This window comes from Stegodyphus dumicola, chromosome 3, assembly GCF_044657685.1.
Source record: "Stegodyphus dumicola isolate Sdum_Otavi_A_Nest chromosome 3, ASM4465768v1".
NCBI lineage: Eukaryota > Metazoa > Arthropoda > Arachnida > Araneae > Eresidae > Stegodyphus > Stegodyphus dumicola.
The window spans coordinates 253,289,437-253,301,736 of NC_140770.1; the positions used below are offsets into that span (position 1 = coordinate 253,289,437).

Below are 12,300 nucleotides of genomic sequence, written 5' to 3' on the forward strand. Positions count from 1 at the left end.
AGCTAAAAATGTTTTTTTCTCAATACAGTGTTGCCATTGCTCCCTTTGAAATGGTTGAGTTTGTTAATTAAAAATTCGTTAAAGTTTTACAAAATATGAGATAGATAATAAAACAAATTCCGAATTCCAAATTTGGGCTTCCAGATGCCCATATTCGAGTGGAGACGTACGCTATTCAAAATTTGATGTTTCTAGGTACCGTCATTTTTTCACAGTGCGAGAAACATAGATACATCCGTGTAAATTCTGCATTATTTAATTTCTTTAAATATAATGCAGAGATCTAATATTTGGTGGCAACAATTTGAAAAGAGAAACGCAGTTTTATAGAATCACTAACGGCGCAAAATGGCAAAACGAAATTAATAGCCCGTCTGGGCACGCTCTTTCGGCTAATAAAAATAATTAAACCTGTAATATTATTTTTATAGTTATTCAAGACATACAGGGGTTGTTAGACAATTTTTTAGACGATTTTCATTGTAATTACAGAAATATTTTGCTTAAAATTTTTATGTTTGTAATTTTTTGTTTTATGTTTTATGATTTTATGTTTATGTTAGATGTTTGTCGACGTTTGGACAACACGCTTTTAAAAAGTCCTAAAGCGCAAAAATACATTGGTGAATAAATAGATCATGAGATTTAATAGCAATATGAGTGAAGCCTTGATACCCGTTTCTTGTTATATTTTTTCCCCAGGAATTTAACAGTAGACTTTGACGTGTCGCTGCTGCTTTGTCTTGATGCAGTTCTACTAATTGATTAGACTGTGCTTAAAGGGAATGTATTTCATATTTCAAAATTGGGTGTGAAATATGGTGTTGATAATATGTGAAGTTGCTCTTAAAAGTTTTCTCCACTCTCTTTTTTTTAATGTGCCGTTATATGAAAAACCAGCAACAATCATAAATCCCTTAGAAAAACTTTCTTTAGATTCCTTGAGACATGTTTTAAGATTTTTTTTCTCCTCTTTGATAATAATAAATGGATCTCTTTTTATTGCAGTCATTTAAGTATACCCTAGATTCGTCTATTGTGACAACAATTTTACTTTTTGTCTGGATCAATGTATCTCATAATTCGTTGTTGACAACATTATCTATCGTAGCTTTAGATATCGAAAAACCATAGCTTTCAAAACGCGTTTTATTAAATTTCTGCTATTAGGTCACACTCTCCCTATATCTTGTTCAAATTTTCAATCATTAATAAAATACTTTTTTATTCATCCACTCAAGTTCAAATACATTTTTTAAACTTTTAGTAGATGTTACTTGATGTTAATACAGTTTTTTCACATATGAAAGTCAATTCCTACTTATTTACTCCTGTTTAAATATATTATAAAACTTACAAAGAATGACCGTTTATTAGGAATTCTCACTTGGTGTAAAAATTAATTTTATAGCAACTTATAATAATACATGACTGTAATAAATGGTTATATTTAACAAAAAGTAAGTGGAAACAGTAAGACAGAGTTCTAAAAATTTTTAAGTGCATGGAATTAAAGAATTGTAGTTTTATACAGTTGGATAAAGTGGATTTAATGTCCCATTATGGAGCAAAAATTCTCCACATATTTTTATGTTAACGTAATAATAATATAGTATGTTTAAAATATAACCCTTTAAAATGTTCCTTGCTTATTAAAATAAATAAATAGCACTGCAGATTATGCAGTAATATATCTAGGACGAAAACTGTTCACAGTAGGTCAAGCAAATGTCGCCTGAGTCGGGTGAAATCATTAGATGGAATATTAATTGAAGAATTGGACTGTTGAAAACTCACTGGAAAGGTTCCTTGCAATAATGAAGCAAATTATCAATCCTTGTAATAATGATAATTACAAGAGATGGATAGAATGAGAAATTATAGACCACCATCAACTTCATAAATTAGAAACGAAAAAATGTTAATATAAAGTAACTAAAATACAATTTTTCTTTGTTGACCTAAGTAGGAATTGACTTTAATTTTTTTTATTATTTGTTAATAACTAGATACGAATAATTTTCTTCGAAAAGAACGCGAAACATAAATTTCCATCTATTGCTTCTTTAAAAGCGCCATTTTGGATGAAACAAAATTGTCAAGTAGCAGACGATAATAACAAAAACATAGTTGCAGTTAAAAAAAAAAAAAAAGGTCTAATTGGAAGAATTTTTCTTTTTTACTTTCTTGTACGAAGTAAAAAGGAAGTATTGTAATCGCGAAAAGTTTCAGGCAGCATATTTCAACGAAAATATCCATTTTGACCGCTATCGAATGCAATTTAACGATGTTTTTGCGTGATATCTGTACGTAAGGCCAGAATAAAATACTCTTTTCTTTCAAAAAAAATTATAAAACTGCTTTAAAATTAATTCTGAAGAGAATTTTTCGTGGCGTCTGTACGAACGTATGTACGTACTTATCTCGCATAACTCCAAAACGAGTAGCCTCAGAACGTTGAAATTTTGTATATAGGACTGCTATAACATGTAGATGTGCATCTCGTATTTTGGTTGCAATCGGCCGCACCAAACGTATTAAAATATATTTATATATATATACACTCTGTTATCCGGCTCAGTGATCTCAGTTTCTTTACTCTTATAAATTTGTAAATTGTACATTTTTTGCTTTAAAAATGATTGAATTATGTTTTTCCTATCTTCCGGTTAAGGTTTTTATGCCTTTAGTAAATCTCTATGCAATATTTTTAGAATTATCAACAATTTTAAAGTTGTTTTTAAGTGCCGCTAAGCCTAATACTTCTCTTGATGGCGGCCATTGATTTTTACAGTTGAAACAGGAGACTAGTGGATTTGTTGCCAATCTAGAGAAACTTAGCTTCGCAACAACAAGGATAACGCATTCATTTATTATTGCCAATTAAATTATGCTTAATTCTTTCTGGAATTTTTTGGAGGAAATAAGTGTTTAAGATATACTTCGTAATTTTTAATATAGATATTTTGAGTTTTTATGTATTTTTGCCTTCTCGCGAAGTGAGAACTGAATTAATTAAATGAGAAATACTCAATCGTCTGTGAAAAACTGTTTCTTTTTTTTTTTTTTTTTTTTTTTTTTTTTTTTTGTTTTCTAAATTTCTTTTATACATCATTTTAGCTTTATTATAGTATTTGAATAGAACATGTGGCAACGATTAGATAGTTCTATTCTTTAAATGATATAAATTTTGTGCATTATGAGTTATAATATGAACGAAATATATAAGTTAACTGTTATAAATATATTGGATTATATAACAGTTAACTTAGTTTCCGTTATATAATTATTATATAAGTTAACTGTTATATAATTATTAATACTGTTAAGTGAATCTAGCGCCAGAGTGTCGCTATGGTAAACAAATACTAGAGTGAATTTTAAAGAATGCGTTTATTGTATTGTGGTTTATGCGCTGTCGGCGAAGTAGATTTAATTCAATCCAATAAGTTTAAATGAAATGCAAAAAAATGCTTATAATTTAATATTCCGTACAAGGAAGTCATGTGGTGTACACATCAGTTTTTTTTTTTTTTACAGCAAAGCAAAATCGTCTAGAAAGTAATCTAACAGCCTAAGTATACGTCTACTTCTACCTTTAAATGGGAGCAAATATTTATAGTTTTCAAAACGAACTCATAAAATAGCTCATGTTTTCAAAATATAATGCTGAAACAGTATTTAAACTGACTGCTTCAGTAGCGTTTGGGCTTTTCCTAACTTTCTGCTCATCCCATTAGAATTTTCCTGATATCTGGATTCGGTAATGAAATTGTTAAAAATTGTTTTAGTAATTCTCCGCAAATAAGTTCCCTTCGTTATTAATTCATGACATAAACTGAATCTTGTGTATGCCACAGAAGTGATTACGACAACATTTTCACCAAAACTTAATCTAATTACCTGACTCAAATTTCCTACATGCGATCCAGTTCTCTGCGGGAGTTAAATTATTAAATAAATTTACAGTTGCGGATGCGGTTTTCGATTGAGAAACAGGCAGTTTTGATAAAACAGTGTTGCGGCGCAACCAAATGAAATAAAGCTGGTGTCTTTAAAATAGAACGCATGACAAGCTGGGGGCTGAAATTTCATTCATTTGGCCATGAATTATTAAATCCTTAGCCTTCTCCCTTTTAATAATCACCCCAACGGCAGAATCTCCAAACAACCGCTATGTGTTCTATTATTATTCTCGTGGATTATTCAAATTGGCGAGCGCACTTTTCTGAAATCCCGGTCTCTTCCTGGATTCAGGCAAATTAAGGCATTAGTTTGCTCTGAATTATGGAAAGCCTAAAGCTTCCGCTGACGAAATTTTGTCAATTAGGGTTAAGGTGGTCTATTGAGAAGAAAAGTGATATAGAAAAAAAGATGGCAATTTTTAATTTCCTCAAAGGGTAGCGGATGTTGTATAGTTTTATTTACTAACTTATTTCGCGTAGTTTGTTTTATATGCACAAAATCTAGATACGCATAATTCCATAGCTAAGCAGTGCAGGAGTTTGAGTTGATTACATTTGCATAAGTATAAAAAAATATTTTATATTTTTATATTTTCCTGACACAGGTTTCTTTGAAAGCGAAATAATCACTTGAGCCAATCACATAATATTTTTTTTTTTTTTTTTTTTTTTTTGTATTTGTTATGCGAATATGTTGATAAATCTTTCACTATGTCAAATGCTTTTTTTTCTTCCTTGGAAAAAACAAAATTCGTCTGACACAGGTCCCTAGACAGCAACAAAATCCTTTGACACAGTAACAACAGTGTCAAGTAACCCATTTTGAGTCCCTGCAATTACTAAAAAAAGAAGAAAAGTGATCTAATCTGTGATAAGTTCCTTTCCTATGGACAAAGCATCTCATGTACATGTGTGTGTATACCTCAGAAGAATTTTACAATGGAGTACAATTACGGTAATACATTGGGTAATTACGGTAATACATACCAGACCTTCCTGACCACGGAGTGACCTCATGGCGAAAAAAAGAGTGAGTACAATTACGGTACCATATTGTCAAGAATTTTGTATATATAGATCATTTTGGTGTAATTATATGGGAAATTGTTGTACTTTTCTGTGTGGTGTAACGCGAAAGAAATTTTAAAAGCGAAATAAATTACACGCGAAACAAATTACGCCCCCTTTCCAAGGATTGCATGTCCTGGGCAATATAATGTTATAATAAACTCAATACGATTGCTAATAATGCAGTGAGATTTCATACCTCATTAAATGTATAAGGTAATGAAATAAAAAGGTTCTATAAAATATCATATGAATTTGTGATATTTATTTTTCTCTGAAATATATAAGGTAATAAAAGGGGGATTATCAAAGATAAAAAATATTTAACCTAAAATTCGTTTTAAGAATGAGTTTAAAAGTGCTTGTTGGGAGGGGGAAGTATTGAAAACGTCTGAAATTGAAAGTCTAAGAAAACATTCATTCATTGAAGTTAAATTTTTTAATCGGCAAAGAACGTGAAAGAGTGAAATAAAAGATGACTTTAAACAGAGACGTGAACGGAGAGACAAACAAATAAATAAACAGGTAAAAAAAGAGAAAGAAGAAAGTTGCCATTTCCTAGGGCTTATACGAATAGCGCATTTCATATTTATGGGATAATGTAAATTGTGAAAGACCTGCCTTTTAAATAGGAAAGGGGTTTTAAAATTATATTGTAATTTTATTCTACAGCACCCATCCATCCCCAAAATAACTGTTTAAATACGGCGGCAAAAATTGGTTTCTTAACATTATAAGGACAGGGAAGATTAAATTCTTAAAAACAGTGTTTACTAACCTCTTTCTGAGCTAGTTCTGAAGTTTAAAAGCATTTATTAAAATTTATCGATTGTAATATGAAAAAATATATATATAATTCTGATATTTTGATACATTTACTTAATTTCGTACTAAGTTTAAACAATGTTAAAGCTAATGTGCACCATTTTCTTTAGCACAAAAGGGCGAACGAGTTTCGAAACGAGATTTTGCGTCGTCGACTATAAACGTCGAATAACTTTTCAAATTATTGCCACCAAATGCCCGATATATTATCCAAATATACAGTATTGCAGTATGTGTATTGTTGCCCTGTAGTGTTTTAAAGAAGTTAAATAGTATCGAATTTGCATGTATGTATATATGTTCATATGTTCGTCATGTATCATTGTTGCAATCCTTTATTAAGCTCCTGTAATGTAGCTTAAAAAGCTCTTATGAAGACACATTTCGAATGTAAAAATTGGTATTTTTGTTTTCGCACTTTCTACGTTAAATATTATTTTTAACAAAATACAAGCATTATCGAAATTTCTTAATCAAAAATTGTAAATATGAGAAGCTATTTGTTGCTTTCAATCTTTGGTACAACATTAGAAATGGTTTACAATAGTAAATTTTAAAATATAAATTTTGATCAAAGTACAACAGCAGAATCTTAATAATGATAAAACAAACCGAACTCTGAATAAATCAAATGAGTGTGACCTTTTTTTAGTGATATTTCTGCTTATGTGTATGCATATATATTATTTAGATTATACGGAAAAGCAAAAGTGTAATAAAGCCATAGAATTCTGTGCATGAGATCTCTACTACAAAAGAATACTTGAAGATGTTTTTATAAGTTTGTAGTCATTAGGTTAATTTTGAATCAAGAGACATGAAAAATGAGCATTGCTCTCCTCGGGACTCGAAGTGCCGAGTGTGCTACTGTTACACTATGAAGGCATGCTGGAAGGAGTGAGAAAATACCTTATATACTCCCCCTTTTAAAGGGCAACTGGGATAAGGGGACCCAATCGCCAAATCCTGGTGATGACGAATTATCGTCCACCAGCTCTTAGTTTGGGCGCCACTGTAGAGACATTAGATTTTTTTGTGTGTGTGCGTGTGTGTAGCAGCAAACTGAAGAAATCCGTAGTGTCCTCGCCGAGATTCAAAACTTGACCCCTCGAATACGCGCCGAGTGTGCTACCGTTACACCACGAAGGCATGGTATAAGGAGTGAGAAAATACTTTATACGTTTATTTATTACGAACATTTTATAAAGGCAACTAACATTAAAAATGTCAATCATAGATTTTAAACACAATCATTCAAAAAATTCTTCAGTTAAAATGTTTTAAATGTTACTTTGCTCAGAATTTAATACCTTACATTTAATACCTTACATCGTACAACAAACTTCCAATAGCAAAACCTTAGAATTTTAATCTAAATAATTTTGCAAAACTTAAGGATACATTTTTTATTAGTCTAATGAATCAAACTATTAGTGAACTTAAAACGCAGTTTTACATTTGCAAATAAACAATGTTTTAAAGTCTACCAAATTTTATTGTAAAATAATATAACAATAGCTGAACAGAAATTTATAGTACATTTATACATTTCTATAAATTCCATTTTTTAATTACTGTAAAATTTTATACTAAGTAAAATTCATCACAAAGGCAAATTTACTTTTATAAGTTAATAAAATAAAACACATTTTAGTTAGTAAAAACCAAATTAATATGTTTCATTTAATTAGTTTGAAAAAATATTTTTTTAGCTTTCCTTCTTGGAACCAATTTTCCATACCATATCTTTCAAAAACATACCTGTTTCCTAAAAACATAAAATGGTATTTTTTTCGATGTCTTTCAAGTGAGAATGTTTTTCAGCTTTGTGAATGCAGAGCATTCCTGTATAACTTTTCGTAAGCTGAAATGGCTGTAAAGCGAAAAAACAGTTGCCATTAACATGGAAGAAACTTCTGAGGATTCTTAGTTCTTTAGAGAAACCTAATATAGTGGATCAAATGTCTCTTAAAACATAAAATAAATAGTGATATGAAAACTCTACAAGCCACATAAATAGAAATAATATAGATACAGTGTAGATTTACATTCCACAATTGGAAAGATAGTAAATACTTTGAAAGTGGAATCGGTGGTGACTATGCATTGAATAGTTGCTAGTGCAAGATAAATAGCGGTGTACGGAATGCAGGCCAAAGATTATTTACTAATGTTTTAACATTGTTTTTATCCATCAAATCACCGTGTTTACAATTTCTACTTCTGCCAGGCTTAGTGTGCAAAGAGAGAGCATTTTATCACGCTTTTTCTTTGTATGTGAGAGGCTTGAAATAGGAACTTCGCTTATAAGCTAGCCACATTAACTTACAGTTCTAAGCAGACGATCAAAAGAAATTGTAAAAACTCCATTAAAACTCGTATGCTGTATTACTTTTCCGCAGAAGTTGCATAAAACAAATGATGGCAGTACTTTTGCTTTTCAACGTTTTTCGTAAAACTCAAATACCCTTCTTTCTTTTGTTAAACGAAGAATTTACTGATTTAGGACTTTCGTAAAAGGAAAGTTTTATAAAATGAGGGATATCCGTAACAGATTAGATATAAAACAACGCAGTAAAATTTATTTATCTATAATTAGAAACTAACGAATTTGTCAAGCCAAAAAAATAAATTTGTGTTTTTAAGCATGCCATGTGTACTATTTATGCGTTAGCCCAGAAGGGCTATTGATTTCGTTTTGCCATTTTCCTTTGAAAAATTTAAAAGACGGTTCACTTTTCAAATTGTTGCCACCAAATATTACAGTCTATTTAAAGAAATTAAATGCTGAAGAATCTGCATAAATGTATGTATGTTTTTCGCATTATGATAAAACGACGGTACCTAGAGCCATCAAATTTTTAATAACGTTGCACCTGCATATGGGCATCTGGAATTTTGAATTTGTTTTAAGATGTATTTCATATTTTTTAAAACTGTAACGACTTTTTGTTTAACATGTTCAACGATTTCAAATCGAGCACTGGCAACAATGTACGGAAAAAAAAAATGTCCAGCTCGCGAGACGGTGTATTATAAATTTTAAAGATATGTTCATTTAAAAATTATTTTGCGATATTGCTGTTGAACGGAATTTTGTGCTTTAAGTGCGAAAAACATGATATTTAATAAATAAAGGTAACCCACAAAACGTTAAAAAAACGCCCCTTTGGACGTAATGTAAAATCTGAAAGCTTTCACATTTTGATTATTTTAACTAATTTCAATTTTTGCTTTCTTTTTGAATTTAATTACTTTTATTTTAGGCTTGTTTTCTTTTAATTCTTCCTTTCTTTCTTGATAGGTCTCCAAAAAAAAGGAAAATTTCATTAGCAATAATGATATACTGTAAGCATGTAGTGTTTCTATTAATGTAAGGTTTTTCCTTACACTTTTTAAGAAAAATATTCTGATTTAAGCAACCCTGATTGTCAGCAGTATTCCTTTAGTAATACATAAAACAACTCATGCAAATAAAAACCAAGCTATGACCAATAATAGAGATATAAATAAATTTATGAAAGGAAGTCTGTATTTTTCATATTAATAATCTATCATCGAGAAAATTTAACCATTAATGGACATAGTTTCGCCATTAAAATACCGGTGCTTTATTGCTGCATTGCTACTAGTCAAAAGGATAGTAGTGAAAATATTCATCCCATCAATTAATTACTGGATCCATTGAAAATGGTCACATTTTTTTTAACCAGCAATCCCCATACACGATCCTTGAAACAACACACACATCGCCTACCAACATTTCATAACTTATACCACAATTCCACGTAAAAATTCAGTCATTTCAGCCATTCTAATGGCTTACTCAGCTTAGTAAAATTTCCTCCCATCTGGAGAGCTTATATTATGATATATATATACACGGCCATCGAGATATCAGACAGACCCGGGGATTTCAAAATCATCATTTTCTTCATAATTATCGACGAAATCCTCTAGAGTCGTTAAGAATTTCCATTAAACTTTTGGCCTGTAGTCCCTCAGTCAACGGACCTTAATTCAGCAAAGAGTTGCTTAATTAATCCACTAATTTAGTTCCTATTAATTTACTGGACGACGGGATTTGAAGCGGGACACTTTGACGCTTGCAGAGGGGAAAGGGAGTAAAGGATATTAAAGTCGTTTGTTGGAAGTGGAAAGAGGAGGGAAGAGGAAGTGTAATGTGTGATTTAGAGTCTTTCGTGGCATTTTCGAAATGGCGAGATCAGTAATGTTGAGTAAAGAATTCAAGGAAGATAGCACTCTATCTTGGATGTCTCTCAGAAGACTTGTAGTGCATGGTCTCAAAGGCCAAGAAAGCCTTCTTAGGGAATACTACATTATGTTTATTTAAAACGCCACAGGGAAGAATAATAAAATGAATATCAAAGCATCATAGTAGGTTTTATTGAGATTCTGTTTTGTTGTTGGGTGATAAGAAATTCATTTTCGATTATTCTGTTATCTATATATATATATAAAGAAGAATGTTTGTGTGTTTGTTTGCAGTTAACTCAGACACTACTATAGCTATCGTAACCAAACTTTCTACAATTTTCTGGATCATGGGAAAGGCCAAAGTCCATAAAAAAAAAAAAAAAAAAAAAAGCGTTAAAATCAGAGATATTAATTAAAATCTCTGAAAACTCTAATTTTCGCCCTCATTTTTCCGAGTGGCAACAGTCTTGCATGCTGGAGATAAAAATCTGCTTTATTTTGAGGAGCGTTGCCACTGCTCGCTTTCAAATCGTAAAGTTTGTGTTAATAAAAAATTTCTAAGTTTTACAGTGGAATAAAAATAGCATTGTCAAACATTAAATACATAATTCCCGATTTCGAAAGCTTGTGGGAAGCCGTTTCGACTGTTTTCATCTTCGTACGACTTTAATCAACCGAGATATTAATTAAAAACTCTGAAAATACTAATTTTCGCCGTCATTTTTCCGAGTGGCAACAGTCTCGCGTGTTGGAAATAAAAATGCTTTATTTTCGAAAAGTGTTGCTACTGCTCGCTTTCAAATCGTAGAGTTTGTTAATCAAAAATTTCGAAGTTAAAAATCTCTCTCTATATATATATAAGAACGTCTGTTTGTGTCTGTGTTTGTTTGTTCGCGTTATTGGTTTCTGATCAATTATGATACATTTTTTGCCAAATTTAATCGGCTAAAATTGAATATATGTGAAGTATTGGGTGGAACTTGAGCTTTCACGTCTATTTGATTAGAAAGACGAAAATCATTAAAAACTGCGTGCTGATAATGAGAGAGAATTAGTTTATTTTTGTATCTAAATTTTTTATGTGGGTTCCATATCCCATCAGACTGAAAAATGTATGACAATGAATCGTGATTTTCGCATCGTTATTAGAGAAGGACTACAGCGGTATCGTTCTGTCTGTTGTTAGATACATTACTCTCAAGCTAGCTTAACTGGTATCTGGTACTTCCGCTAGTTATGAACTAAATTTTACTTTCCAATTTCACCAAGAGATAAGATATATAATAAGAAGTAGTAAATTTTTCAAATAATAAGGCATTCTGCAAATCAATTTGTAAAGCTATCCAAAACATTGAAAAAGAAAACAGTTTTGAAAGAGTTACTAAGAAGCTCAAATACGTGACGTCCTAAATTCTTTTCTCAAATATCGCATCGTTTCATGCATCAGCATATGAATTCGTATTGATTTTCACAAGCGTTTAGCTAAGGAATTATGTTCATCTCTTTTTGCGGTGTTCTAGAATTTTTAATGTTAATATTAATTACATTCCGCCGTTTAGAAATGTGTCAAAAATAAAATTAAAAGCAGAAAAATTTCTCTATTTATTTGAAAGAAAGTAAAAGAGAAAAAATTACCTATTGCTTAGTTCTAGATTGGCAATGAAAATTTCATAAGACGAAAAAAAAGAATATTCAAAGGCTTATACGATTATATTACCCTTACAAAACAGATCATATTCATAGCGTACTAAAAATAAGTTCTTAACACGCAAAATAGATTACAGCTGTCAAACATTTTAATTAAATAAAGAACGGAAGAAACAGCTTAGACAAAAAAATCTACATTTTCGAAGTTTACTGTGAAAGATGCATTTTTTTGAAAATTAATAATGCTAAACAATTTATGTACACAACTAAACAGATGTTAGATAGGTAGCTGAATAACTAAAATATTATCTTGTTGATATACAAAAGAGCCTACCAAACGATCTATTTTACGTAATTAATAACAATGAGCTCACAAGCAAATTATTTCTTAAATTCGAGGTATATTTTTACATTTATTAGATAAATGCAACGATTGAAAAAATAAGTTATGATTCGAAATTACAAGTTATATAATAGTTAATACAAATAGTTTATACTGTACAAAAATTTTTTTTTAGCCTTTATATGTGTATTATGTAATTTAAGGCAGAGGCGCGCGGCGTTAAAGTTTTCTACA

At 30.6% G+C, this 12,300-nt stretch overlaps 1 protein-coding gene across 1 annotated transcript in view; it reads right to left on the reverse strand.

The window, feature by feature from the left end:
• The window catches only part of LOC118181207 (uncharacterized), a 323,394-nt gene that overhangs the window by 80,290 nt on the left and 230,804 nt on the right, over positions 1-12,300 (reverse strand). The gene's annotated exons all lie outside the window — the stretch shown is intronic.